The sequence below is a fragment of the Amblyomma maculatum genome, unplaced genomic scaffold (assembly GCF_055883805.1).
Source record: "Amblyomma maculatum isolate TAMU_Amacu unplaced genomic scaffold, ASM5588380v1 scaffold_13, whole genome shotgun sequence".
Classification (NCBI taxonomy): domain Eukaryota; kingdom Metazoa; phylum Arthropoda; class Arachnida; order Ixodida; family Ixodidae; genus Amblyomma; species Amblyomma maculatum.
Window position 1 is genome coordinate 27015656 of NW_028146738.1, and position 27499 is coordinate 27043154.

Genomic DNA, 27499 nt, shown 5'->3' on the forward strand with positions numbered 1-27499 from the left:
ATATTAGGAGAGGACTTGAGCATTCCCATGACTTCGCAGACGCGGTTCATGATTCTAGCGTTCTAATGCGCTTGAGCAATTTTGGCATTCTCAGAGGTGGTCAGTCTCTGAAGTACCAGACAACCACCTCAGCATGATTTGCATGGCCTTCAAGTGATTGGATTACAGGAACGCGCAAGTCATTTCACCTGATTTGTCCGCACTGCATCGCCAGAGGCTGCACTCCACTCGGTTACAGAAGGACGCAATCACTCCCAGTGTCCAGCCAGAAGTCAATCCATTCATCATCTAAAATATTGCTGTTGTTTCTCGGGAAAAAAAATGTCACCAGGCGGACCGATCTCTTTTCAACAGTCCCCGAGTCCCCTCTACTTACGCAAAAGGCCTCTTCTGCGAGGGTTCACCCATGTTGAGATCCTTTTACAGCCGCCCCATGTCTTTGACTTCCGGGACCGCGCCTGACATGAGCCTGTCTATAGTAGGAACACAATCTTCCGTCCCAAAGACAGGTCACTCACGCGGTATCCACTTGGTGGAGCCTCTGACTCACAATCGGGAGGTACCAGGTTCAAAACCTGGCTCCACAGCGTACCCACCAGTTTTTCAATAGGTACAATATTTCGCCCAAACCTGGCTATAGGAGCTTTCGTGGTCAGATTGCTGTGGAAAAGGGTCACTGACCTAAACGCTTCGCCGATGGGTCAGGGATTGGTCCCGCCATCAAAAAAAAAAATACCTCAGCCTTATGCGGCAGGTGTCTATACGTGTACCTTTTTAGACAAAGGGCGCGAACAAATGGAAACTTTTATAAATGCATCTAAAGAGTATATGTTTGTGTGGCAGGTGCAATTGTACACAGAAGGCAGAAGAACACCACCACTATCACGACGGCTACAGTTCGCCTGGGGTCACGTCTAATGCTTCCTGGAGCGCCCGGTTGTGCTCTCGCACTAGTGCATTCTCGTCGGCCAGCTTGCGGATTTCCTCGCGGAACACGGCCATCTTCAGCTGGACCTGCTCCTCGGAGTCGGTCGTCGGTCGCGCGTCAGCACCAGGCTTGGTCGGTGCATCGGCGCGAGCTTTCCGCGCGGCCCTCAGCTTGAGTTCAAGCCCCTGAACATGTTCCTCTAACGACAGGTACTCCTGAACAAGATCGACTTTGCTCATAGCGTTGAGCCGCTTAGCTTGCACCTTGTCGTAGGCTTCGGAAGATTGTTTCTTCAGGAAGTCCGTTTCGTACTCGGGCGAGCTCCATAACTCGTCCGTGGTGTCCACACAGTCTTTGGTGCTGTTGTCGCGGTGCCTGAGGGGGCCGTTCATGCCCTCGTAGTCGCTCTCCTGGATGGAGTGGTCCTCTATGTAAAACTGGGTCCTGTTGTAGGGCGACACTGACTGGCCGTGTGCGAATAAGATTTGGGGGAGCCGTTTGGCACGACTTGACTCACGTTCCTCCAGCTCTTGCCGTTTCTCCTACGACAGCTTGTAGTGTGGATTTCACTTGCGCCTCTTGCTTTTCTTACGACAGTTCCTTTCCTTCCAGCGCAGGAGTGGGACTGAATATGTTTCTCGGAACCGATCGCTTCGTCCTCGCAAAGCTCCTACAGCACAGTACAGCACAAGCAGCGCTCCAGATGCTGTACGACTGAGTAGTTTTATATTTTATTAAATTATATATTGTAATACACCTAAATGTGCTCCGAGAATGGTATTACACTGAGAGGAGCAGGTGATACAATCAAAATAATTGCGATAAATATATCGCAATTATTCTTCCTAATTATACGAGGAATTAGTGTATCAAGAAAAATTAATATTAGGCATAACATTAATAGGAGCAAATGAAAACTCCATAATATTGTACACATTTCCGCCACAGCGAAGTAGCTCTGAAAATTTTTTTGATGTCAATTTCTGTAGCAATATCCAACGTCAAGTTATTCCATTAAGTGATAGTTGCAGGTATGCATGAATTGGCATAACAGAATGAATGAACCTCTGCTCGTTTAACTTTTAAAGCATGAATAAGTCGTGGAGGTATAATATGAGATGACTGAAACTAATCACTGTGTAGTAATATGTTATGATAAAGCTTATAGAAAACTGCTAACTGCTCGTGTTTACGACGACGTGATGTCTTCCAGCTCATTGCGTTTTTTGATGTAACGCTTGTGAAAAGTGAGTATCTGAAACTATAAAACGCTGTGCGCGATTCGGCAACGACTCGACCTTGGCGATAGCATAAGCTTGATCAAGGCCCGAAAAGAAACAGCATATTCAATTTTAGGGCGCATTACAGTGATATAAACAAGTTTTTAAACGTGGATAGTAGCTTGTTTGAGGGTAGGTTTAAGGAGACCAAGTGAACTTTTAGCAGTGGCTAGGGCGAGGTCGGCATGGAGATACCACGTTAAATCAAACAGAAGGGGCGCCTCTATTTATTTCTGTCCTTGTCATTTAGCAGCATTGACATTACGCATGTAAGTGGCTGAAATGTGAGCATTACGACCATGGCGAAAATCTTGCTGATATTTCAAACTAATGTTACCTTGAAGGTGATTAATTGGTTATGAATGATATGCTCAAGAAGATGCCAGATGTTCCTGGTCAATGAGATGTGTTGATAGTTAAGAGGGAGCAAAGTTCACCTGATTTGAATATAGGTATCACCTTTACAACAAGCCAATAATAAGGAATTATTCCGTTCGATAATGACTGCGAGAAGACACAGGACAGGATAGTGGAGATGCTTTGGGTTGTATTCTTTAATACCTTATTGTTAAAGCCAAGGTGGTTCGAGCTGCTTGTAACTTTAGGGTTGATTAATAAAGCTAAAATACCTGCCATGTCAATAACTATTTCAAGCAGGAAATGTATTTAAGAAAAGTGATCAGTTAGTGTTTTCGCTGGTTAAAACGGATGAGAAGATAACGTCACAACCTGAGCCCTATCACACTCATTGATTACGATGCCGTTACTGTCGGGGAGCAAAATGTCATGATGAAAGCTAGGATTTACAATGCGTCAAAATTTGCGAGGGTTATTGGCTAGACGAGAAGACGGTTCAATTTTGAAAAACTGACATCGAGTAGATTTTAATAATGGGATTCTTGTGGCATTTCTTACTTTTCCCATGTGCCTAACTGCCATTTTTTCTTGCCTGCCTGCAAAGCCGCTTTTTTTCTTATCCATACGCTGCAACTCCTGATTAAACCATGGTGATTTGCTGCTGCGAGGTACAAAGTTATCGACAATGTTAGTAAAGGTAGTTTTGAGAAAAATAACAATTTTGGTCAACATAGCTCAATAAATATTGATTCCTGAACTTTGTAAGGTCGACAAGTGAGCATGTCCAGGTTTCTCTTTTCTTCATGGTTTCAAAGAGTCGCCACGCAAGGCGCGTGGACGGATCGTCTCCGTACCAAAGGGAGGATCTATTTCTGGTTTTTATTTCCGTTGCGGATGTCCAGCGGAGAGACGGCCCGCGCGCTCGTATCCCGCCTAGCCTTAGATCTTTGAGGGGACATCTTTTCGGTGTGAAGTGTTCTTGCGTGTCCGTGTTGTTGTTTTAGTTCTTTCTTGGTGGGTTGGGGTTTTGCATTGAAGAATGCTCAGCCGCTCTGATGTTTAGCAGCTTAGTGCGCGCCACTCCAAACGCCATAGGCGGACCCCTTCAGGAGCCCGTTGTGTGTCTGCGCTTTGTGTGCGTAACAGCCCGCCTTGTCATACATTTCACGCATGCGCGCATCTGCGGGAGTGGTATGTCAGCGGCGGAACGGCCGTGGTTGAGGCGCTTCGGCGAACTCGATCCCGTCTACTGTATTGTTTACGCGAAACTGTGAGCGGTGTCTGGGGAGCACCAAGGAAGGCTTCTGGGAGGAGGGACTGTGCGACAACGTCGAATTGCAAGGGGAAGCGTCGGACTTGCGGCCCGAACAAGGGAGGAGGCGGACGTTCTCCCGAATGTTCGCTAGAGACAACGGACCATCCTAAGCCAGAACGGCGGCTCAGCTCAATGTGTCTGATCTGTCTTCGTTTTTATTGTGCTGTACTGTTCATCTGCCTAAATGGTTATTTTATATACACAAGTTTTCCAGTTTATTTCAGCCCTTTGAACTACAGCTTTTCGACGAAGCAAGGGAAGGGAACATACAACAACGAGAAAAAGCAAGCAACTTCAAAGACCACGAAAAAACGTTCACTGGCGCAGCCGACAATAGGATCACTATCTCGTGTCAGCCTTCGTCGATCACAGTACCTTTCGAACAGAAAGAGATCCGGGCCGACGGACAGGGCCTGAGAGGGAGGTTTGCACCTGCATAAGACAGCAGGGTGACTGCAGCATAGTGGCCAACGGACTGAGCCATTACTGCGTGTAAGGTGCGAGCCGCGCAGCAACGAAGAAAGCCCCGCATTGCGGCTACAGACCGAGCCAGTGGTGCTGATTGCATCAAAGGACTGGCTCCAGTACACCAGCCAAGTGACCAGACATCGAAATTGACATCGGCCGCTGATAGACCTGGGATGAACTTTCGCGTTTGCCTAGCATTACATCGAGAGTTGGGAGCGGAGAGGAGCAAAAGCTAAGAACGCAAAGAAAGACGTCTGCAACAGAAACGCGTCCTGGAGCAGGAACATCAGACTAGACGACGTTGTCGTGGAAAGTAGGGGGTGGTACTCCAGTGGCAAGGAGAGTGGTTCTTGTGCTGGTCCTCGGAACCCGATAGCCCTGCAGTGCTTTGGGGCGAGGTATACCTCTGTTTCATGATACTGAGTACGTTGTATTCGCAGAAATGAGTTCGGAAGAGAGCGGGAGTGATAGCAGGGAGCTGCGAGTAGGGAATGCGATCGGAACTGACAAAACGTGTGGTGAAAAAACAGAAAAACAGTAACGGGAGCAAATCAAGAAGCCGCCGACGCCGCAAACTCAAATTCGGCTGTGCAACGACTAGTGACGGAATTGGAGCTGAGGAAAACCACGCTGCTTAACGAGCAAAAAAAAAAACGTAGTAGTTGGAGCTGCAGAACGGCGTAATGGAAGGCTCGCAGACAGATGGAAGGCAAAACAGGGTAAGAGTTTGTTCACGCTGATTCCTGCAGACCCAGAATTGCTGGTATGGCTCGAGGGAATCGAGGGAAGTTTTTAAGTCATTTACGTTTGTCTCTTGTAAGAGGCAGAATTCCGCACCTTTCCTGAAAGCTGTCTTCCGAAGCGCTCGACAGCTGCGATCAGGTAAAAAAAAACAATTTTGTCCAACCTCCGACTGGCAGTTCCACAGTGCGCTTCCGGCTGGAGATGAGATTTGTCTGCAATTTGCGTCGCGAATTGAAATAGACTATGATATTGACACGACGGCGCGGGACATCAAAACACTGTAGGAGCTGGCTGCCCTGAATGTGACAGATCAGATGACGCAGGCGTTTAGCACCAAGGCTCTCAAGTATGTCAAACGAGAGGTAGAACACGTCTGGGGGAAACCCACAAGAAATAGCAAAAATTTGTGGAGGCTTCCGAGCATTGCGAAGGTAAGGGGTCATGAAGGAAGCAAACATTTGCAGGCAGAAGCCCCTCTAGCAAGCAACAAATAACTTCCCAAAACTCCCCTCTGGTTGAAAAAAAACCGCCAGGCTCTCCGAAACTTCCGGCGTGCATTTTTTATGGGCGACATCTTGCGCGTTCTTGACTTGAAAACTCTAAGAACTATGAGACTGGCGACGCGGTCGTCAAAACAGGGAACAGGACCGGGCAGGGGAAGCGCGATGCCGGTAATGGTCATGGCGCGGGATAGGTCCGCTCCTCAGCGGGCAGTGCCACCGACTTTGAGCCCTGTGCGCTACCACTGAAGACGGAAGCAGTAGCCTCAATAGAGCCCGTTCACCTGAGATGCGGTGACTTGGCTCTGAGAGTGAAAATCGTTACGGGCATCGAAATAGCTGTCATAAAAGAGGGTGTCTACATAGCAGACTGATGGAGAAGGTCGGCGATGTCATGCTTGCAGCCGCGTTTGGTGCGAAAGTGCTGGCAAAGTTCGTTCGGTTGAGGCTCAGGTTAGCAGCAGGTCAGGATCGGCACGTCAGAAAAAACTGTTTCTGTTGTGCGGGGTAACGAGGCGGTTGGCGTCCGAGGAGGCAGAGTGCGTTTTCTCGCGGGGGCTTGGCCGAGGCTGAATTCCACACGCAGTGGCGTTTGCGAGGTGCCCGGCTTGAGCAGGCAGGCGGATGTCGGCTTAGAAGCAAGTAACTCGGAGGGAGGTTAAACCTCCCACGTGGGGAAACGCCGAGAGAAACAGGAAACCAGGGGGTGTTATCGGGGCCGCAAACGAAAGATTCGGCAATAGACCGACAACGAGCTAGGGTGTAGATGGGGAGACTGAGGCCTGTGCATGCCAGTCACTAGGTCCTCTATTATGGCGCAGTCGGCAACCAGAACAGTTCCCGCGATCTGTGGTTTCCGAGGGCAGGCTGATGGACCAGTGGAAAGCATTTTCGCGTGGGACAATTTTGTATGATGCCAGCTAGATGGCTCTAATGCGGCGGCCCTCAACTAAGTGACTCACTTCCTGATTGTTCTTTACAGTGACGTTTCTTGTGTTGCAGTGACGTTGTGACGACCTTGATGTTATTTGTCGTGTGCAGCAACCAGTGAGGTGGTTGCAATGATCTTAGGAGGGGCATTTAATGTTGTCAAGTGCGCATGCTTGTTCGGGTTTCTTTTTGTTTTCTCGGTTTCGAAGAGTCTTCCCGCAAGGCGCGTGGAAGGAGCGCCATCTGTACTTAAAAGGGGCACCTTTTTCTTATTTTTGTTTCTTGTGCGGAGATCCGGCAGCAAGACTACTCCGGCGGTCGTCACCAGCCTAACTTTGGAATTTTGCTTGAGAGGGAAACCTTTTCGGTGTAACGGTGTTCCTACGGTTCCGTGTAGTCTGTTGTAGTTCTTTTCTTGAGGGATGGGTTCTTGCATTAAAGAGCGCTGGTCCGCTGTGTGTTTGGCCGGTCCCTATAGCGCGCCACTACAAATGCAATAGGCGGACCCCTTCAGGAGCCCGTTGGATGGCAATACGTTGTGTGTGTAACGGCAGCCTCGTCGTGGTATGCCGATGGTATGTCGTGGTATGTGGAGAGTGGTATGTCGATGGCGGAAGGGCCGTGGTTGAGGCGCTTCGGCGAACTCTATCCCGGCTACTCTATAGATTCCGCGAAACTGTGTGAACGGTGGCAGTGGGGCACCAAGGATGGCTTCTGGGAAGTGCGACTGAGCGACAACGGTCAGTTCAGGGGGTGCCCCGGAGTTTCGGCCTGAGCAAGGGAGGAGACGGACGTTATCCGGTATGCGCGCTTCGAACAATGGACCGTCCTTAACCGGAGGGCGACCCAGCTCACTGTGTCCGAACAGTCTTCGTTTTATTGTGCTATACTGTTCATCTGCCTAATCAGTTCTTTTAATTAAACCAGTCTTAAATTTTATTTCGGTTCACTTGAACGACAGCCTTCGACGAAGCAAAGAGACGGAACCTACAACAAAGAGGAAAAAGAAAGCAACTTCAATGACCACGAAAAGCCGTTCACTAACTGGGCAGAGAAATAATGCATTTCAGTGTCCTTTTATAATTAGTTTCATTGTAACATCTGGTTTATTGAACAACAGTTTTGTTTTCGTTAAAGGAACCGGTAATGCGTCCTGTTATTACGTCGTTTTCTGATATACCGTCTTCAATGAATTTTGTCGGTACAAATGTCAAGATTATATGTTAATATAAATCAATAATGTTCGTAGTGCTCGATATGCGACACGTGGGATTGGTGATAAGTTGGGATAATATCAGCCTCGATTTCACTCGCTATGATGGATTGTTTGAACTAGCTTATCCTAGGGAGCTTGAAGTCTCCAAATATGAGTAGATTAAACCTAAGGAAACGCGTAGAAGTTTCAGACTGGATTCGAATAAATTCAAAAGAAAAGAAATCAGTGATATCAGGAGGTCGGTAGCGAACAACAATGATTACATCAAGTGAAAAACACTTTAAAGGAACCCATACACATTCGAACTAATCATCTCAGGTACAGCCAACAAATATTTTACCCCCAAGAGTGCCCCACCTCCTCTACGATTTTGTTTGTCGTTTCGAAAGATACTGAAACGTGTTTCGATGACAAAAATGGTGTAATCAGGAATTAAGTTAGTGCGCTATGTTTCGGTGACCACTATCATTGATGCTAAGCAGGAGTCTATCAGCGAAGATATTTCAACGACCTTCGATACAACACTTCTTATGTTAATGTAGAGGAAAGCAATTGTTGTATGGTATTACATGATCTCTGCGAAGAACGGGAAGCTGGTGTCTTATCATCAGAGATAAAAAAGAACGTCACTGTTCTGCGCACTGTCGAAAAACGCACAATACGCGAGCAGCTTCAGTATCCCACACGTAAACGTCATTAATAATGTGAAGCTTATTAAAAACAAGATGAATGCGGTAACATTCTTTTTTTAGAGACTGGCTGTATTGCCAGAGAATACTGCGCTTTTGTTGAAGGGCTTCTGAATAATCACGAGCGATGCGAAAAATTGTATTTTAGACTGCTTCACCTTCATCGTGCTCTCTCTTGTAGAGACCCATCGTCATCGCGGTGTGTGGTTCGCTTACAGTGTGCGACCAGGGCTTCAGGTCTCAAATAAAACCTGATCCGCCAAGTTCGACCCTCTCGTAACCTTACACGTGGTGGAGGTGCGCCTTGATTTCCCCGCGGCTTCGTCACCTGCATCTACCTGGAGCTCCGTTGTAGACGCGGTTTGACCCCGACCACCATCGTCATGACCCAAGATGGCCACTCCACTGTTTTGGATTCTTCCAACTCAACCCAAGCTCCCTTCGTCACTTGGACCTTGAGCAGCCGTCAGCGCGACCCGGATATCTTCGCCGGTCTGCGCGGCAACGACGCTGGTGACTGGCTCGACAGCTGCGACCGGGTCAGTGCTTTCAACCGGTGGGACGATTCTCTTGTGTCCTTTTATTTGGCGGATGTGGCCAAAACGTGGTTCCTAAACCATGAATCGACGATTTCGGACTGGGCTACCTTTAAACAAACGTTATGCCAGATTTTCTGCGCTCCTACAGTTCGCACGGAATCCGCCAAGAAGGAGCTAGAAGCCAGACTTCAGCAGTCCAATGAGACATATACTTTTTATATAGAAGACGTTCTTGCACTTTGCCGGCGCATAAATGACACCATGCCTGAGGCCGAGTGGGTTCGGCACGTCTTTAAAGGTATTGGGCCACTCGTCTTTAATGCCCTGACCGTGCAGAACCCTACCACTATCGAAGCTATTATACGACTTGTCAACACCTTGACGAATTACAGCCGATACGCCTGCAGCCTGATCCCACTTCCTTTGGCTGCACTACCGACTCTTACCTCCGTGCGCTTATTCGCGGATTAATTCGTGAAGAGCTCCCATCTCAAGGTACTTTGTACCACCCTGCATCTCAGCCACATCCTACAAGTGCCGGCCTGCGTAGCATTGTCAAACAAGAGCTGGCATCAGTGACTTCTTCCCCCCCAACACCGGTCGCTCCTACCACCTGTCATGTACCAACGTACGCCCAGGCCAGGACCTTGCCGCCTGCAGTTTGAGCGCCTACGTCACGGACGCCTATCACTGCTCATGTCGCCACATAGGCGCCACCTGCCGCGGTGCCGACATACTACCCCACCTGGCGCCCAGCCCGCCCTGTATGTTATTACTGCGGGTACCGAGGCTATATTTCCCGTTTCTGTCATCGCAGGCTCCAAAATGAACGCCGCGGCTACGACTCATTTGAAGCAGACTACCCTCCTAGCTTCTCCGGCTCTAACCACCGTTCATTTCCTGATTATTCCCGACGTTCATCACCCCCGCCAGAAAGTTCCGCTCCGCCTGGTGGTTACAAGCCTTCAAAACGCCGTTCTCCTTCGCCTTTTCGCCGCTCAACCTTGCCGCTACGCCAAGCTTCTCAGGCGACTCCCCTTCTATCAGAAAACTGACCACTGCAGTTTTAGGAGGAAAAACTGCGCCCTTCGGTCATCCCAAGAATCCTCCGGAACGTCCTTTCAATATGATCTTAGCTTGGGTTGAAGGTTTACCTGTTGAGGCTTTTTTGACACGGGAGTTAAGTTTGCGGGCTCCGCCCAGAAGGAGATTCCGAAGGGGCGACCGAAGTCAAGGGGCAGCTTGACGCGGGCTGATTTATGACGGTCGCGCAGGCGACCGCTTCTCGGAAGTGCGCCCAGAACACATGGCAGCGGGCGACGTTGCCGGTTCTGTCCGTCCCGTGCCGCGAGGGAGGCAGAGCAGTGCAAGTAGAAGGTACAGCGTAAGCGCAGTGGTAGTGGGTTCGGCGCTAACTGCTGTGTCTCCCGGTTCGAGTGGAGAGGGCGCGGAGGCCATAAATACCGAAACGCGGTGTAACACGGGTCTGGGGTGAACGCGCGGCAGAGGGAGCCGCTGTTGACATGTCTTCCCGGGAAGACGCCTAAACGTCCCTTTGAATCCACCGCCCGCGCGCAACCGACCAAGGGCAGGGATCGGAATGTTTGGGCCTGAGGTTGGCGTGTGTGTTTATATATGTGTGTTTTCGGAAGTGTAACCGTCGACGCCGTTTGTCTTTGCGACTGCTTGGCGTGGGAGGATTTTGGAGAGGGGGTAAATCGCAGATGTGTTTGCGTGCGCAACCACTCGCTGCTGAGTGCGTTCGTTGTGTGTTTTATTTGACATGCGTAGGAGAAGGGCATATGTGGCGCAATGATTGGCCAGTCCATTTTGAAGCACGACATGTTATTGGCCACAGAGTGACTAGTCGTTAATTGGTCAACGGACTAAACTGGAATTTTGAATGCTAAGGAAGCGAGCGTTGGGACAGTTGGGATCGGAGCAGAGTTTGGCTCAGACGAGAGCCGAGGACAGACAAGGGCTGTTCGAGGAGGGAGGCTAGGCTGACGGAGGTCTCAAGGGACTCCGGCCTAAAGTGTAGCAGAAGGCCAAGGCCTGATTCTGCTAGCCTCTGACCTCCGATCGTTCACCCAGTTTCAGTTAGCCCTCTATGTTCTGATGTCGCATTCGACGACATTATTTTAAATACGTTGATGTAAAAGTGTAAATAAATGTGTATATTCGAGAAGAGAAGTCCTCATCTCCACACCACAATGTGTCGCTGAGCCACGGACGCAGCGGTGGTCACCAACACCACTCTGTACGAGCAAAGGCACAAGAAACAGCAAGAAGCACCTGCTGTATAGGGAAACCCATCTATTTCCCACTCCTTCGCCCGAAAAGTTTAACTGGCGCAGTCGAGACAGGATCGGCCCAGCGACTTCGTGCGGAGTGGCGGGAGATGGACGACGCCTCGGACTGATGTATACGGAGGGTGGCACACTACCTCGGTGAGCCAATGCTGACCAGGTAGAAGTTTGATGTCGAGGTGCCCCGGGATCGACGCTACCAGCCCAGAGAGGCAGCGACAGTGAGGCGACATCCAAGCGAGAGGCCTCAGAAGCCAAGGCTTCATTTACGACAACGCCGACATGCGAGAGGCTGTTAAGAAAGTGAGAGGAGCGGTGCGACAACAAGGCGCCGGACCCTGTTCTGTGCGGCACCTGCGTGTGGGGACTTCGCAAGCTCCGTGGTTGATAGCCCGACAACTGAGTGAGTTTCTCCTATCTCACTTTAATTGCCTCAGCGTATGCGCATGAGTCGCAGGGTTAATGTAAAATAACGCACAATGGCTGCATTTGGTTGGTGGAGTGATTATGACAGTGTATACGACGCTTGATATGCGCCGATGTCAGAGGTTGAGCGAACTAAGGAAAAAGAGGAAAGGGAGAGAAGAGAAGCGCAGATCCGCGATCGCCTGCGGCAGATAGCCGTAGCCAAGGAAGAGCTAAGACAGGAAAGGCAAAGGTTGGAGGAGGAGCGCTTACGGAGGGCGGCGCGTTAACTACCGGAGCCGGTGAAAATTCAGGCGTACATTCCCGCAAATGGCACTGATCAAACGCTGATCGAGGCGGTCGGTAAGGAGAGTGCAGTTGAAGTTCGCGTTGAGGAGACGCGAGTTGTGGAATCAACCACAGATGTTGAGAGAGAGGGGAACTCTTCTATCCCTGAGGTAGAGGTTGGCTCTACGGAAGCACTTGTGACATTGAATGTCATTGGCCAAAATGTGCAGGCTGAGTCGTGCGTAGTAGCGGAAAGTGCTCACGAGCCTAGTGACGCCAATGAGAGCAGAGATGCGAATTGTTCGGCTGGCGCGAGTAGTGAACTTGTGTTCCCGACCGAAGCGGCAGAGTGTCAGGCAGGCTGTGTCGAGAGCGCCACAGTCCAAACAGTGATCGCGACCTCAGTAGTAACATCCGAGGAGCCAGCAGCCGCACAACTGGTGAGACGAAGCGATCCCAACCCGGAAAACACGGGTTCGTGTGAAGATGCAGATGAGCGCGGTCTGAGGCATGGTCTGAGCGATGGCGACGGAAATTGCGTCCCACGCTTTGAAAACAGCGAATATCGCCACAAGTAGCGATGGACCACGACCAGCGTTGGGACTTCGGGGCGCATCTGCGTACGGGAAGGATCGCTAAGGCGGAGCCTCCTTAAGATTGAGCTTTTTGAGACAGCCACGATAGTCTCAGAGGCAACTTTTGGCTGCATTCTTGTTCGCGCTTCCCGGGAAGCGCGTGTGTCTTGCACGCAGGCAGCTAGCGATGCAGGAGAGCGGCACAGCCAGAAAGCAGGGCGCGTGCGATTATCTTGCATGCTGCGGGTCGTCTGTGCCATGCGAGCCGTCGGGGTGTTTGATCCCGGTGGTAAGCGCTGTGCGCTTGGTGGTCACAGTCTTAGCCCACTCTGCCACTGCCAGTTGCGTGAGGCGTAAAGATCCCCCTGCGGCTCGACCACGCGCTGAGGCAGTGATTGAGAGTGGGGGAACGTTGACTGATTCAGGAAACTTTAAACAGGGAGTGGACACTCATTCCTTTGCGGAACTACGTGGCTTGTGTGAACGTCTACTTTGTGCTTGATTATGCAGAGTTTATTTGGTGTTGTGTGTACGCCCAGCTATGTCGCCTTGTATGGCGTATGGTTTATTTACCGTTTGAGAATGTGCGCACGGAGTAATGTCATTAAGGGCGCGCACGCCTCTGCACGGAGTGTTACACTTTTGTTTCGCATGTTGCGTTTGTTCCTGTTTTGTTTGGCGTACGCCACACCACAATGTCCCCCCCAACTCCCCCCGTTAGAGGAGTTTTATGTTGAGCGTACAGCAAGTGTGCGCGCAACATTCTCGATGGGGAGGAGTTAAGTCTGCGGGCTTCGCCCAGAAGGAGATTCCGAAGGGGCGACCAAGGTCAAGGGGCAGCTTGACGCGGGCTGATTTATGATGGCCGCGCAGGCGACCGCTTCTCGGAAGTGAGCCCAGAACACACGGCAGCGGGCGACGCTGCCGGCTCTGTCCGTCCCGTGCCTCGAGGGAGGAGAGCAGTGCAAGTAGAAGGCACAGCGTAAGCGCAGTGGTTGTGGGTTCGGCGCTAACTGCTGTGTTTCCCGGTTCGAGTGGAGAGGGCGCTGAGGCCATAAATCCCGAAACGTGGTGGAACACGGGCCTGGGGAGCCGCTGTTGACATGTCTTCCCGGAAAGACGCCTAAATGTTCCTTTGAATCCACCGCCCGCGCGCAACCGACCAAGGGCAGGGATCGGAATGCTAGGGCCTCAGGTTGGCGTGTGTGTTTATATGTGTGCGTTTTCGGAAGGGTAACCGTCGACGCCATTTGTCTTTGCGACTGCTTGGCGCCTCTTGCGTGGGAGGATTTTGGAGAGGGAGTAAATCGCAGATGTATGTGTTTGCGTGCGAAACCACTCGCTGCTGAGTGCGTTCGTTGTGTTTTATTTGACATGCGTAGGAGAGGGGTATATGTGACGCAATGATTGGCCAGTCAATTTTGAAGCACGACATGTTACTGGCCACAGAGTGACTAGTCGTTCATTGGTCAACGGACTAAACTGGAATTTTGAACGCTAAAGGCGGAGTCACACTGCGGAAACAGTTGGTCAACTCTGTCCATCAAGAGCGTGTTCGGTTAGTGTTGGCGGCCCTGTCACATCGCGTCAACACGAACTATTCGGAAACATGTCGTTGTCGTCCGCCAACAGCTGCCGCGAACTTGTTGTCCGACAGTTGGGCGACACCGTGTCACACCGCGAAAACTTGCTGCTCATTGAGGCACCGATGTCAGGAGCCGCCCATTCCGCTACTATTTCGCCCGAATTCATGCGCTATACGCGGGGCTGGGAAAATTGAATAGCGAAAGAGGCTGTACCATACGTGCACATACCCTGACAAGCAAACGTCTCGTTTCTCGAGGAGTGCGCATAACAGGACACTCACCGTTGGAGCGACAGTCCCGGGCGGTATATCCGTGTAGCTCTAGCATTCCGGCACGGAGCATTTCATATGGCAGCTTTTGTTGTTGGGCTAGTTGGTTTGATTCCAGGCTTGCGAGACTCAGCGCACAAAGGCGAACCACAAGAACACGAGGGACGACTGGACGAAGCGGATCAGCGCTTCGTCCTTTTTGCTCTTCGTGCGCCGAGCCCCGCAAGCATTTCGTATGGCGCAGTGAGGCCCGAGGGGACCCAATCACACGTCGCGAAACACACGTGTGTACTGTGGCAGCGGCAGCTCCTAGGCCATCGGCCCGTCTAATGGTCCAAAGTTCCATCCATCGTCTGCGCTCAGCGCGCGCCTCAGATTTCTAGAGCAGGCGTCGCGTAGCGAAGGCATTCCTCCAGAGCGGGGCGTACGTGCAACCGCAACCGACACCAGCTACCGTCTACCGCTTGCCATGTCAATTGACGGCGAAATTCCCATGGTGCTTTCTATTATATTTTTTATGACTAGGCTTCATTCACCACCAGCCCGCGGCGCTCCCTCCTATTTTTTTTTCTTTCTCCATGCCGTCCGCCAAAACAGACTAGGCCCAGCGACGAGTACGGCAGGCAGGCAGCAGCGCATATCATCGCCTGGCGCACCTCCGGGAGGCGCTGTTCCCGAAAGCTGCTCCACACTTTGTGCAGGCATGCTGCTGTTGCACAAGTATAGCAGGCAGTCCTTCCGATAGCAGCTTTTTTTCTGATACGAACATGCACTGCATCAAACCAAGCCGCGGTACATATGCTGCACCACTCCGCGGTCTCGGCAGCGGCGACGGACAACGCTGACCATCGGTGCACCGTCTGCGACAGCCTCTACAAGTTTTAGTGAATGAAAACTGCAATTAAGCAGAGTTTTGGTTATATTTAGGTGTACTCAACAATTGTTTACATCACAGCATGGACGTACATAGAATCCCTACGAAACGCCGGTGTGCAACCGCAGCAATCTCGCTCGACAACGGGAGGAGCGACCGTCGTCAGCGCTCGTCTGCATGCGCTGCCTGCAAGACGCCACAACAGCCACAAGTGGAAAATGGTCTACAAGGAAACTTTCTGCAAAAAAAAAAAAGTATCTGCAAGTAGGAAATGCGCAGGAATGAGTCAATCAGCTCAGATATGAGTGCTTTGGTTGGGGTGTTGTCGCCCGGAAATTCGCCCGGCCGGCGAACAGGCCAAACAGCGTTGACAGACACTGTTTCCTGCTTGTTTTGGTTGCCGAACACTGTCACATCGAGGTAACACTGCAGCAACCTGTTCAGCTTCCCGGCTGTTCGTGCGGTGTGACATACTGTTGGGAAACAAGTTGGTTCGGAAACTTGTTGGCGGCTTGTTCGGCAAACTTGTTCGGTTGAACATTGTCACACCGAGGCAACACTGCAGCAACCTGTTCGGCTTCCCGGCAGTTTTTGCGGTGTGACATGCTGTTGGGCAACAAGTTGGTTCGGAAACATGTTGGCGGCTTGTTTGGCGAACTTGTTCGGTTGATGTCGCTGTTGTGTTTCCGCAGTGTGACTCCGGCTTAAGGAAGCGAGCGTTGGGACAGTTGGGCTCGGAGCAGAGTTGAGCTCTGACGAGAGTCGAGGGTAGCCAAGGGTTGTTCGAGGAGAGAGGCTAGGCTGACGGAGGTCTCAAGTGACTCCGGCTTAAAGTGTAGCAGAAGGCCAAGGCCTGATTCTGCTAGCCTCTGACCTCCGATCGTTCAGCCAGTTGCAGTTGGCCCTCTATGTTTTGATGTCGCATTCGACGACATTATTGTAAATACGCTGATGTAAAAGTGTAAATAAATGTGTACATTCGAGAAGGGAAGTCCTCATCTCCACACCGCAATGTGTCGTTGAGCCACGGACGCAGCGGTGGTCACCACCACCACTCTGTACGAGCGAAGGCACAAGAAACAGCAGGAAACACCTGCTGTATAGGAAAGCCCATCTATTCCCCACGCCTTCGCCCGAAAAGTGTAACTACGGGCGCCGCTGTTTCTGTAATACACACTGATTTGTGCTCCCGCTTGCGAAAAGTTAAAATGCCTTACGATGGACCTGACCTCCGTGGAGCTAATGGTGCAATCATTCGGCCTTCTGCAAAGTGTACTGTGCGAGTTTTTGTTGAGGGTGTCCGCCACCATGTACAATTTGCCGTGATGTTATCCTGCGTTCACCCAATTCTCTTAGGATGGGATTTTTTGTCTGCCGCATCAGCCAACATTTCGTGTCGTGACAGGGTCATTTACATGAACGAGAGAGATCCGTCTTCTGAACTTCCCGAGCCCCGGCATCGCCTGCTTGCCGTTACTGACTCATTGGTGCCCCCTGGATGCGAACAACTTGTCGCGCTTACTTCTACTGACATTGATAACGAGGATGTGCTAATCGTGCCTTCTGATCGCCATTTAACCCGTGGAATCGCGTTACCACCAAGTCTTGTTCGGTTTGAGCACGGCACAGCGCTTTTCGCTGCTTTAAACACTTCCCCAGAGCCCATTCTGCTGACTGAAGGACATGTTTTCCTTGTGCCTTGAAAATTCACCCGGTGTCCCTAACCACCCTTACCGCCCCCTCTTCCTCACCAGCAGCTTCTTCTGATGCCTCTCTCTGTGTGCTCTTTGGCACCATCAATCCTGACCTTCATGCGGCTCACCGCCAAGCTTTGCAGGAAATACTTCGAAAACACCAAGCCTCCTTTGACATGCAATAAAACTTTGGTTGAGCCTAGTTGGTTCATAAATTTCTACAGAACTGAAGAGCGCAAACAGAAGACAATTCACAGAGAAGAAGAGAACACAAGGACAGGCGCTAACTAACAACTACTTCATTTTTCACTGCAACAACGCATATATAGACCTGAGACCACACTTGTGCAAGCAGACAAGGATCCAGCAAGTCATTTGATCCAAGTTAACAACGTCGCCGCACAGAAACGTATATTCGGCTTCGTAGAAAGAGATAGAAGTATCCATCAAGCTCGGTCCAAGCTCTCCCACCTTGGGCTGAACTTCTGCTGCACAGTACCGCATCAGTACAGACGATACTTTTATTGTCAGCCGCCGCCCTTGCAGTGTTTTCTTATCGGAACGTAAAGTCATAGAAGATAATGTGAAGGATATGCTCCAACAAGACATTATTCGGCCCTCAACTAGCCCCTGGTCATCTCCGGTCGTCTTGGTAAAAAAAAAAAGGATGGGTCCGTGCGTTTTTGTCTTCATTACCGCGCACTGAATTAAGGTCTCTCGCAAAGATGTTCATCCTATGCCACGAAATGACGACTCCCTCAACTGCCTTAGGGCGCAAAGTATTTCTCTACTTTGGATTTGCGTTCCGGTTACTGGCAGATTCCGATGCACGAAGCCGACAAAGAAAAAACCGCATTCGCTACTCCCGATGGGCTTTACGAATTCAATCTGATGCCTTTTGGATTTTGTAATGCCCCCGCTACGTTTGAGCGAATGATTGACAATGTTTTTAGAGGACTTAAGTGGAAAACATGCTTGTGCTACCAGGACGACATAGTCATCTTTTCTGCGACTTTTTCTGATCGCATATGCCGCCTTGATTAAGTATTAGCGTGCGTGGCATCCGCCGGTCTTCAGCTGAAAACAAAAAATGTAATTTCGCCAAAAAAGAAATAAAGATCCTGGGCAACCTCGTCAGCCGCTATGACATTCGACCCGACATTGACAAGCTTGCTGCAGTTTTGAACTTTGCACGCCGTCAGCGGACTAAGGATCCACGCAGTTTTCTTGGCCTACCTTCATACTTTCGCCGTTTCAATCGCAATTCCGCTACCATTGCGGCACAACTACACCACCTTCTTACCGACCGCTACTTTCAATGATATTCGCTTATATGCGCTATAACGCTTTGCAAGATCATTATGCATCAATTCACCTATACAGAAGATGCAATGATGTTATCAAAAAATGTGTTTATTTTGCGGCTGCTGTTATGTTTCTGGCAGGACTTGAGTCGAAGTCTCAAACAAAGATATGTCTCGGAAAGGCCACTGCTAGATTGATGAATGAGTAAAATCTTGCAGGTGACTAGATGAAAAATCGTAAAGTGTAATCGACTAATTAGTGTTTCAGCATGATGACAGAGCTCGTTGTAATCTCATTTAAGGAGTAATGAACGGAAAGTGTCATCATAGATATCTTTGTTATTTAGGTCTGCTGCTTTCGACAGGTTCTAATCTCACTTGTCCTTGAGGATAAATGCCAAATTGAAGCGATTTTTTTTCCCGCGAATGTCCAAAGGCAGTGCGAAAGACTCAAGCCTGTGCTCAAGACTATTTTCCTGGATTATTGGCGTCCTTTTTAAATGTTTACTGCAACCTTACATTTTCGTACTTTTATCATCAAATCACAGACGGTGGGATTGTTCTATCGGTTACAGATGCTTACAAAGGAAGCGGCAACGAGCGTTACACGCGAACGCGCGTTCTGCCGAAGCGCTTATCGACCAACCTATGTGTGCCGTAAGGTTTCAAGGATGTCCTTTAAGGGCCGGGTGACCAGTGAGAGCTGTCCTTCTAATGAAAGAGATTTGTTATTATACCTGTAAAAAGCCCACTACAAAAGAAATGTGCAAAACTATTGCCAAAGACACTACGACCGTAACACGTTGTAACACGTAAGAAAGAAAAGACTTCACCCTAAGTAGACAAGTAATTCTAATTTTAACTTTTTATTCTGGTCCGTGTATTTTTCGAAAGTAGTTCGCGCTTTTCGTTTTTTTCTACCCAGGTATAGCACAGTTCGAGCCCACCATGTACCAGCTTTATTTGTGAAAGCGACACATGGCAGGAGGTCCTGCGCGGACATTTTATTATGCGTACAAAATATTTTATATAAAATGTTTTCTTCTCAGAATAAAACAACGTATGATGCTATCAAGTGTCTTCTGACATCGAACTGGTAAAACAACTGCGCTCGGTGAGCAAGTAGGCAACAAGTTAGAATTATGAACAGCGTACTAATATTACTTATTTTATTCTCCACAGCAAATTTCAGTGCGAAATCAAATGAAAACGGCTTCGACTACAGCCAAGTGGCAAACACCTGAAAAGTTGCCGCAGCGAGTTTATGTTAGCAAGCATTTTTAGTACCTCAAAAGGTGCAGATTTTATGTAAAATGGCTACTTTTCTACACCTGTAGCTCTATAAATTGGCCTATATTTGTTACCTTTAGAAAAGGGGAAGAATTAAAGTGTGAATGTTTTTTGCGAAACGTTTGCCACTAGGCATAAGTTGAGAAAGGGGGAATGGAATGCAGGAGATAGAAAGTTAAAAGAAGGAGTGAAGTCCAGTTGCGCTTACGTAATCTCAGAGGTTGGCGGTGTAGCGATTGTCCATTGTCCACTTAACGTAATCACAATTGCGGTCTCATCGCTGGCCCACCTTCATCAGTAGCCGTTGTCTAATTGAGCGTTGTCTAAAATGTGAGCTGTCAGAATGGTTCCGTGAATAATATTCTGTAGGGAACTGCTGTTTAATGTATGCCGCTTCTCTACAAACATCTATGATTTCAACTTGCCTTGTAGAAATGACGGATTGAGGTTGCCCCTGGCACTAATTTCGGGTAGATGTTTTTCTCCGCAAGGCTCGCTTCGACGCAAGGACAAGAGCTGTGCCTTTATTACTGAGCATAAACCTTTAAGTGCGCTGTGAAAATACCTGATTTTAGTATGCTCACATGGGTACAAACCTGCCGGTTTTCTCGATGACACACGGCCTACGTAAACTAAGCGATTCTCGAAGATGCCGTCATGGAGCGATTAACTACCGCCTACGAGCTTTCCCTGCGAAGTCATTAAACTCCTGAGGTATCTGCTCCAAATTTGGTATCGCATGACCTTTCCACTACGTCTCTATTTCACACAGTGCAGATTGAAGACATTGCAAGGCCACCTTCCTCAGCGTATTTGCTTTGGACTCAGACGACGGCATCGACTGCCACAAACAAGCGCTTTCGGACACCGCCAACATTCGCCTTGGTCCGACGAAGTTCAGAAAGTAAAATTATTTTAAAAATCTGTGCAGAATCAGACAATCGTTGTTTTTTTTTATCATATAAGCGAAGCTGAGCACTATAAACCTCACGGCAGCCAATATTCCAATGCGGTGGTATTATCAGGCGCTCTCAGAGATTTGAGCGTTGTCTCAGTGCCTCCTCATGAACAGAAAAAGACATCCCATATAAAATATCCGTCGGAGCGTATTCGGCAGGAATACCTTGTAGAAAGCAAGTACGGAACATACCAGTCACGGCGACGCCATGTTTGTTTCAGTGAAGGGTAAAAAGGCTGTATAACGTAATATGAAGGTAACAGCAAATGCTAGGAGAAGTGTTAATGTGGTGGTGTAAAGTAATAAGGAGGTCATGTGACAGTTTTAAGGCTTTCATAAAAAAATTGCGCATTTTAATGACAGAGAAGCATGCCTAATGTGATTACAAGACGATCCTATCAAACTTGCAATGCTTAATAAATAATAATCAAGTCATAATGAAATCTATCTGGGGCCAGCAGAGATTTGACAATGACTTGGCCTTCGCTGAAATGCTCTTTGGAGCCACCCAAGCCATGTTCTAGAGACGTGCCCACAATTTAATTGGTTCTAGGCCCCCACCTTGAATTCGATATCCTTAAGCATCGCCTTGACGAAACTTCCTAATAAACTTGCTCGGTTAACAAAGAGCGCTGAACAAGGGTAGAGGGCCAGAGCCTCAGTTCGCAGGTCGAGGCAACGTTTCGACAAGTGGACTCGTCTTTGCCCTGACGAAGACAAGTCCACTTGTCGAAACGTTGGCTCGACATGCAAACTGAGGCTCCCCCCGCTACTCTTCTTCAGTGCTCATTCATACCGCCTAAGCCGTCTTCTTCCTCTCGTACTACTTGGTTGCTTGGTTAAGACCACATGTTGCTCTCCTCGTCGGGTTCTTTGCCAACAGCGGCGGCAGCAAATGTGGCATCGGCGGTTCAACCTTGCACGCCCTCAGCGTATATGCGCCCAGGCAGCCCTTACCTCAGTCGAAATCTTGCGAATGCCTTCAAACCTTCTTGCATAGTATGAGCTATCATTTTTACAACCTCGATGTAATGACTATTCACTAGCAATAATTGAATACAAGACTCCTGAAGATAACTTCACGAAGTCTCTTCATAAATCTATCCTGAAGTGGCGTATGCGCTTTCTTCATTCTTGTTCACTCTTTTCGTCTTCCAGCTTTCTGCTTTGAACTCTTTATTCCGGGGCGCACGAACGCACAAGAAAAAAGAACACTGATAAGCAAGGAATTTTTTAAGAATCCCGAACGGTGTCTGCTTTGCTAAGACCAATCTCCGCTGTAAATTAAAAGAAAGCATCAATGGCGAATGTGCGCTTTAATGTTATTAATTTAGATCCACAATCTTTCAAAACCAATTTATGCTCGTGAAACTTCTCCATCACACTATAAAAAGCTTTAAAGTCTTCCAAAGAGGGCAGCACAGTAGTGAAGGCATCAAACGGGCCTATGGTATTCAGAACGGCCGATGAAGAAATCACGCCGGAAACACGATGGTCGGTCCAATTTCCAGTGCTGTCGTGGTACGCCCCCTGTGATGCGGGTGCCACGTTCACGGAAAACACGGCCTGGACAAAAAATAGGAACGGATTTGTTAGCCGCGTGGTTCCAACGCCTCCGCCGTGCCCACTGTTCCATGGTTCCATGGTTCCATCGCCTCCGCCGTGCGCCGTGCCCAATATTACTTATATGGATTCCATTACGCGTGTATTTACGTTGTGTTTCTTGTTGAAAGCAATTAAATCGTATTGTAGCGCCCGAAGAAGCGCGATCGCTTCGACAAAGACGACGACGCTGCTGCTGTGACTCGCACGCGTGCTGGTTCCGCTGCTGTTGTGGTGCACTGTGCCTTTGCCCTGACTCCGAAGTATTCATTGGTGTGTCTGTCACAGCTAGTTTGCAAAGTCGAGACGAAACATGACATGAAATATTGTTACGGCTGGAGGATGATGAGGACGAAGTGGTGCGCTCGTTTGCGGAAGATTAAGAAAAAGAAGTGCGTCGAACAGGAAGTCCTCACTGCCTAGCTCCTAGGCTGTCTCGTTGTATATATCTTTAATCCTCTATTGTAAATATATTTCTCCCAGTTACAATAATATGCCACAATTTCAAAATCGCGGGCGATTCATAAATGCCGTAGAATCTTCAGATCTGCGTGGTGCGCTACGCCTTGCATCAGGGCCATATTGAAGTGGCCGTAATTACTAGAGCAACAAAGTTATGTAAAGTGTTTTTAATAATTACGAAAGCTAGGGTTATGGAGGATAGATGGAAAAAGTTTAAATAATTTTGAAAGATTATTTCTTATTTTCCTAAGAAATTTTCATGTTCGCTGTTTTCATTAAATTAGCACGATCGTATCTCTGTATTGAAACGTTATTTAAATGTAAGCTTTAGCTTTTTGATACATAACTATGCTGAGAACATAATGTGGAATTATTGCTGCTCTGCCATAAACTTTTTTTGAAATAATTAGGCCTGCAAAGTAGGAAAATTTCGTTTCTTGTGACGATTTTTTGAAATTTATAAAAACTTCTACTCTGCCCTGAAAAGCGAAAAATAACTCAATACAAATAAAAACATGCATATATTTATTCCGATAATTTTCTGAGACATTTAACATATTTTGCGCAATTCATAACCAAAGTTGTACTAAAGAACAGAGAAGATAACTGCAGAACTCCGCCTCTTCATTATTAATTTCCTGTGGACGGAAACATTTTTTGGCAGCAAGACCAATTGCAGATCTCTTCTTTCCAGTCTCCCGACAATATTATATAAACTTTTTAAATTTATATAAGAGATCGACCGACAATCATTTTTTTTTATCTTACGTGGAAATATTCTAATATTTCTTAATTCCTTTGGCACCGCCTAGCGTGGTTGGAATGATCGAACTCCAAACTAATAGGCGGAACAAACCATATTGTCGTTTATTGTCGATATATATGTTGTGCGCCATATAAATGTACCGGGGCTTGACATGCTCGCATTCTGTGCGAAAACCTGCCGTTTTCTTTTCTTTTTTTACACCATGTGAATTCCCAAAACTAAAATGGTAGCCTCGAGAATCTTCCGGCTTTTCATCTTCCGGAGATTACGTCTAGAAAGTACACACAACGTAGTCGGTCCTTTCCCCAGGTAAACAGACGAGGCTGCGCGTAGTTCCTTATGGACAATGCAAAAGCACTAGAAAAAAAAGTGGCTGGGAACACGGTGATTTGTTCGATCAACTTCCCTTGAGGCAACGTTTTCCTTCTCGGCAAAGAAGAAGCTAACTTCTAACCACTAATTTAATGTCACATGATCGAGCTATGACCACATGGTTTCGGTTTGTATGGCCGTTCTCATTGACAACTGGATTTGTACTAGAGGTTAAGTAAATCCAGGGTTGTAATCGGCGTTCGATACAGGTATATCGGATCATGAGTGCTAGCTGACTTCATGGCCTACATGGCACGCGGCCGACCATGGGCCACCAAATGCCTGAGCAACCATTGCCAAACACGTCGGCGTTCAGTGGGGATTACAAGCTCGGGCCATGGATGCTGACCGACTTCAGAGATATCATTAATGAGTGCACGGTAGAAGTAGGCGATAGGATAGTTAGAGAGAATATCGGTAAGGTGTCTAAGGAGACGAAAGATTTGATTAAGAAACGCCAGAGTATGAAAGCTTCCAATCCAGCAGACCAGATCGAATTAGCCGAGATATCAAAGCTAATCAATAAGCTCAAGGTGGCCGATATAAGGAAGTATAACATGGAGAAGATTGAGCATGCTGTAAAGAACGGGGGAAGCCTTAAAGCGGTAAAGGAGAAATTGGGCATAGGCAAAATCCAGATGTATGAGATAAGGGACAAGGCGGGCAACGTCATCACGAATATGGACAAGATAACCAAAGTAGCCGAGGAGTTCTATACTGATCTCTACAGTAGCCAAAGTAGTCAGGACCGTAATGAGATTGGCGGTAGGGAAAATCAGTCAGACGTTCCACCAGTGATGAAGGACGAGGTCAAGAAAGCATGAGAAACTATGAAAAGGGGATGTCAGCTGGAGAGGATCAGACTACAGATTTGCTGAAGGACGGGGGGATATCGTGCTAGAAAAAAACTGGCCACCCTGTATACGCAGGGCCTGGTGTCATCGACGGTACCGGAACCCTGGAAGAATGCAAACATTATCCTCATTCATAAGAAAGGGGATCCCAGAGACCTTAAAAATACAGACCAATTAGCTTACTGTCTGTTATTTATAAGGTATTTACTACGGTAATCGCTAATATAATCAGGACAACCTTAGACTGCAATCAAGCAAAGGATTAAGCAGGTGTTCGGAAACGGTACTCTACTATCAATCATATCCATACCATCAATCAGGTGATAGAAAAATGCTCGGAATATAACCAGCCCTTATATATAAGATTCATTGATTACGAAAAAGCATTTGACTCGGTTGAAACCTCGGCGGTGATGCAGGCATTGCGAAATCAGGGGGTAGAGGAGCTGTACGTGAAAGTGCTGGAAGATATATATGTATAGTAGCTGCACAGCAACCATAGTTCTGCATAAAGAAAGTAACAAAATTCCCATAAAGAAAGGTGTTAGGCAAGGAGATACAATCTCCCCAGTACTATTCACAGCTTGCTTAGAGGAAGTATTCAGAGAATTGGAATCGGAGCAGTCAGGGATAAGGGTAGATGGAGAATACCTCAGTAATCGGTGATTTGCTGATGACATTGCCTTGCTAAGCAACTCGGGGGATGAACTGCAAATAATTATTGATGACCTAGATAGCAAAAGTAGAAAGGTAGGCTTGAAAATCAATATGCAGAAGACTAAGGTAATGTTCAACAGCCTCGGGAAGGAACAGCAGTTTACATTAGGTAACGAAGTACTGGAAGTAGTAGGCGAATATACCTAGGACAGGTTGCAATCGCAGATCCGGACCATGAAAAGGAAATGACAAGAAGAATAAGATTGGGATGGAGCGCATTTGGCAAGCACTCGCAGATTATGACTAGCAGTTTACCGGTATCGCTCAAGAGGAAAGTATACAACAGTTGCCTCTTACCTATACTCACCTATGGGGTTGAATCGTTGTGGCTAACAAAGAGGGTTCTACTTAAGTTGAGGACAGCCCAGAGGGCTATGGAACAAAAAATGGTAGGGGTAACATTAAGAGATAGGAAGCGTGCAGAGTGGGTCAGAGAAATAACTCAAGTTACCGACATTCTAGTGGAAATTAAGAAGAAATGGGCATGGGCAGAACATGTAGTGCGAAGAGAGGATAACCGATGGTCGCTTAGGGCAACAAACTGGATTCCAATGAAAGGAAAGCATGGCAGGGGGCGGCAGAAAGTTAGGTGAGCGGATAAGGTTAAGAAGTTCGCAGGGGTCAAGTGGATGCAGCTAGCACAGAACCGGGTTAAGTGGAGAAATTTGGGAGAGGCCACATACACACTCCTTATGGACATCGTGTAAAACGACACAAAATCAGATGCTCACAATGCACAATGATAAGCACTGGTTAAGATCAATATTCGATCTCGTTTGAAGAAGTGTTTTCTCGTGTTTACTCAGCTTGACTGAAATCTTTCAGGAGGTCGTCGCGTTCGCTGCGGTCTGGCACTCACAGAAGGTTGCCCTGGGGCACCGCACTGATTTTCTTCGTCGTCATTTTCCTCCGAAGTAGAGTCGTCATCTCTGGCGGTGCAGTCAGTCATAGACCACACCTTCAGCTGCGATGCATGCGCAGTCATCGCAAACCGTTCTGTGCCTTGTTTAGCCAAATCAGCTACTCGATAGGTGTCCGACGGCAAGGCTTTCGTTACAACAAGCGGACCGCAGTATCTTGCTTCTGTTTTTGTCGGCTTTCCCGATTTCTGAGGCGCTCTGCTCATGAAAACCACCTCTCCCACTTCGTACAGCATTGCCGGAAAGTAACGACAATCGTAGGCCTGCTTGCTTGCTCCTGCTCCTTTATAATACGAGCTCTGGCCTCTGCCCGAAGTTCGATCGGGTCTTCACGTGCGTCTGTCGTTGAATTGAGCTGGTGCAACGCTGCGGCGTAAAAGTCTGGCTTGTAGCCGTGGAGTAACTCGAATGGCGTTTGCCCGTGGATTCGCTCACAGCATTGCTCAAGCTCTCCGCTTGTGTTAGCCGTTCGTCCCAGTCTCAAGTGTCATGATCTCTAATCAGTGTTGTGATGACAGGGTGCGGTTAACTTTCTCTACCTGACCGTTTGCCTCAGTATTGCGTGTGGAGTTTAGGACGTGTCTTATTGTCCTCTCGTTGCAGAGTCTCCCAAATTTCTTTGATGTGAAACAGCTCCCACGGAATTGAACGGCGGCGCAACGCGGAAACGGACACAGCCAAGAAGGGGACACCACATGCGCACATGGTGTCCCCTTTTTGTCTGTGTCCGTTTCCGTGCTGCGCCGCCGTTCAGTTCCATCATGCACCAACTCGCCCCCAGGCCATTATTCTGAACTCCCACGGCCTGTTATCACAGTCGCCGGTAGCCCTCTCTCATAGACGAGTTCTTCGAAACCGCGAAGAACATGCCCGACAGACGTGTCTCGTGTGGCAAATACCCTGACAAATTTGGTGAGATTGTCGACGACAAACAGTAAAAACTGGTTCTTCTTCTTGCTCATCTCAAAAGGTCCCATGTGGTTTATATGCAAAATCTCGAATGGTCGGTTTACTTGCGAGATAGGGTTAAGCAGGCCGGGTTTCTTTCCACCCGGTACTTTGTTGTATATGCACTCAAAGCATTCAGCGATATGTCTTCGCACATATCTGAGCATCCTAGGGAACCGAAACTTTTCCTTAATTTTTACAACCGTCTTATCAGTTGAAAAATGTCCCTGCAGGTCGTGGCATCTCACAACAACCGCTTTCCTCATTGACCTTGGACGACGAACCTACCAACTCTGCTCCCCCTGGTCGATTCTCACAAGTCTAGCGTTGTCGAGCGTGT

General features: G+C 48.3%; 1 protein-coding gene, 1 long non-coding RNA gene and 1 pseudogene across 6 annotated transcripts in view; 2 read left to right on the plus strand and 1 right to left on the minus strand.

The window, feature by feature from the left end:
• Window positions 1-27499, plus strand: part of LOC146172423 (uncharacterized) — a 501238-nt gene that overhangs the window by 118774 nt on the left and 354965 nt on the right. The window lies entirely within an intron of this gene.
• Window positions 1-27499, plus strand: part of LOC146172427 (uncharacterized) — a 63283-nt gene that overhangs the window by 12422 nt on the left and 23362 nt on the right. The gene's annotated exons all lie outside the window — the stretch shown is intronic.
• Window positions 892-26276, minus strand: LOC146172428 (protein HEXIM1-like; annotated as a pseudogene).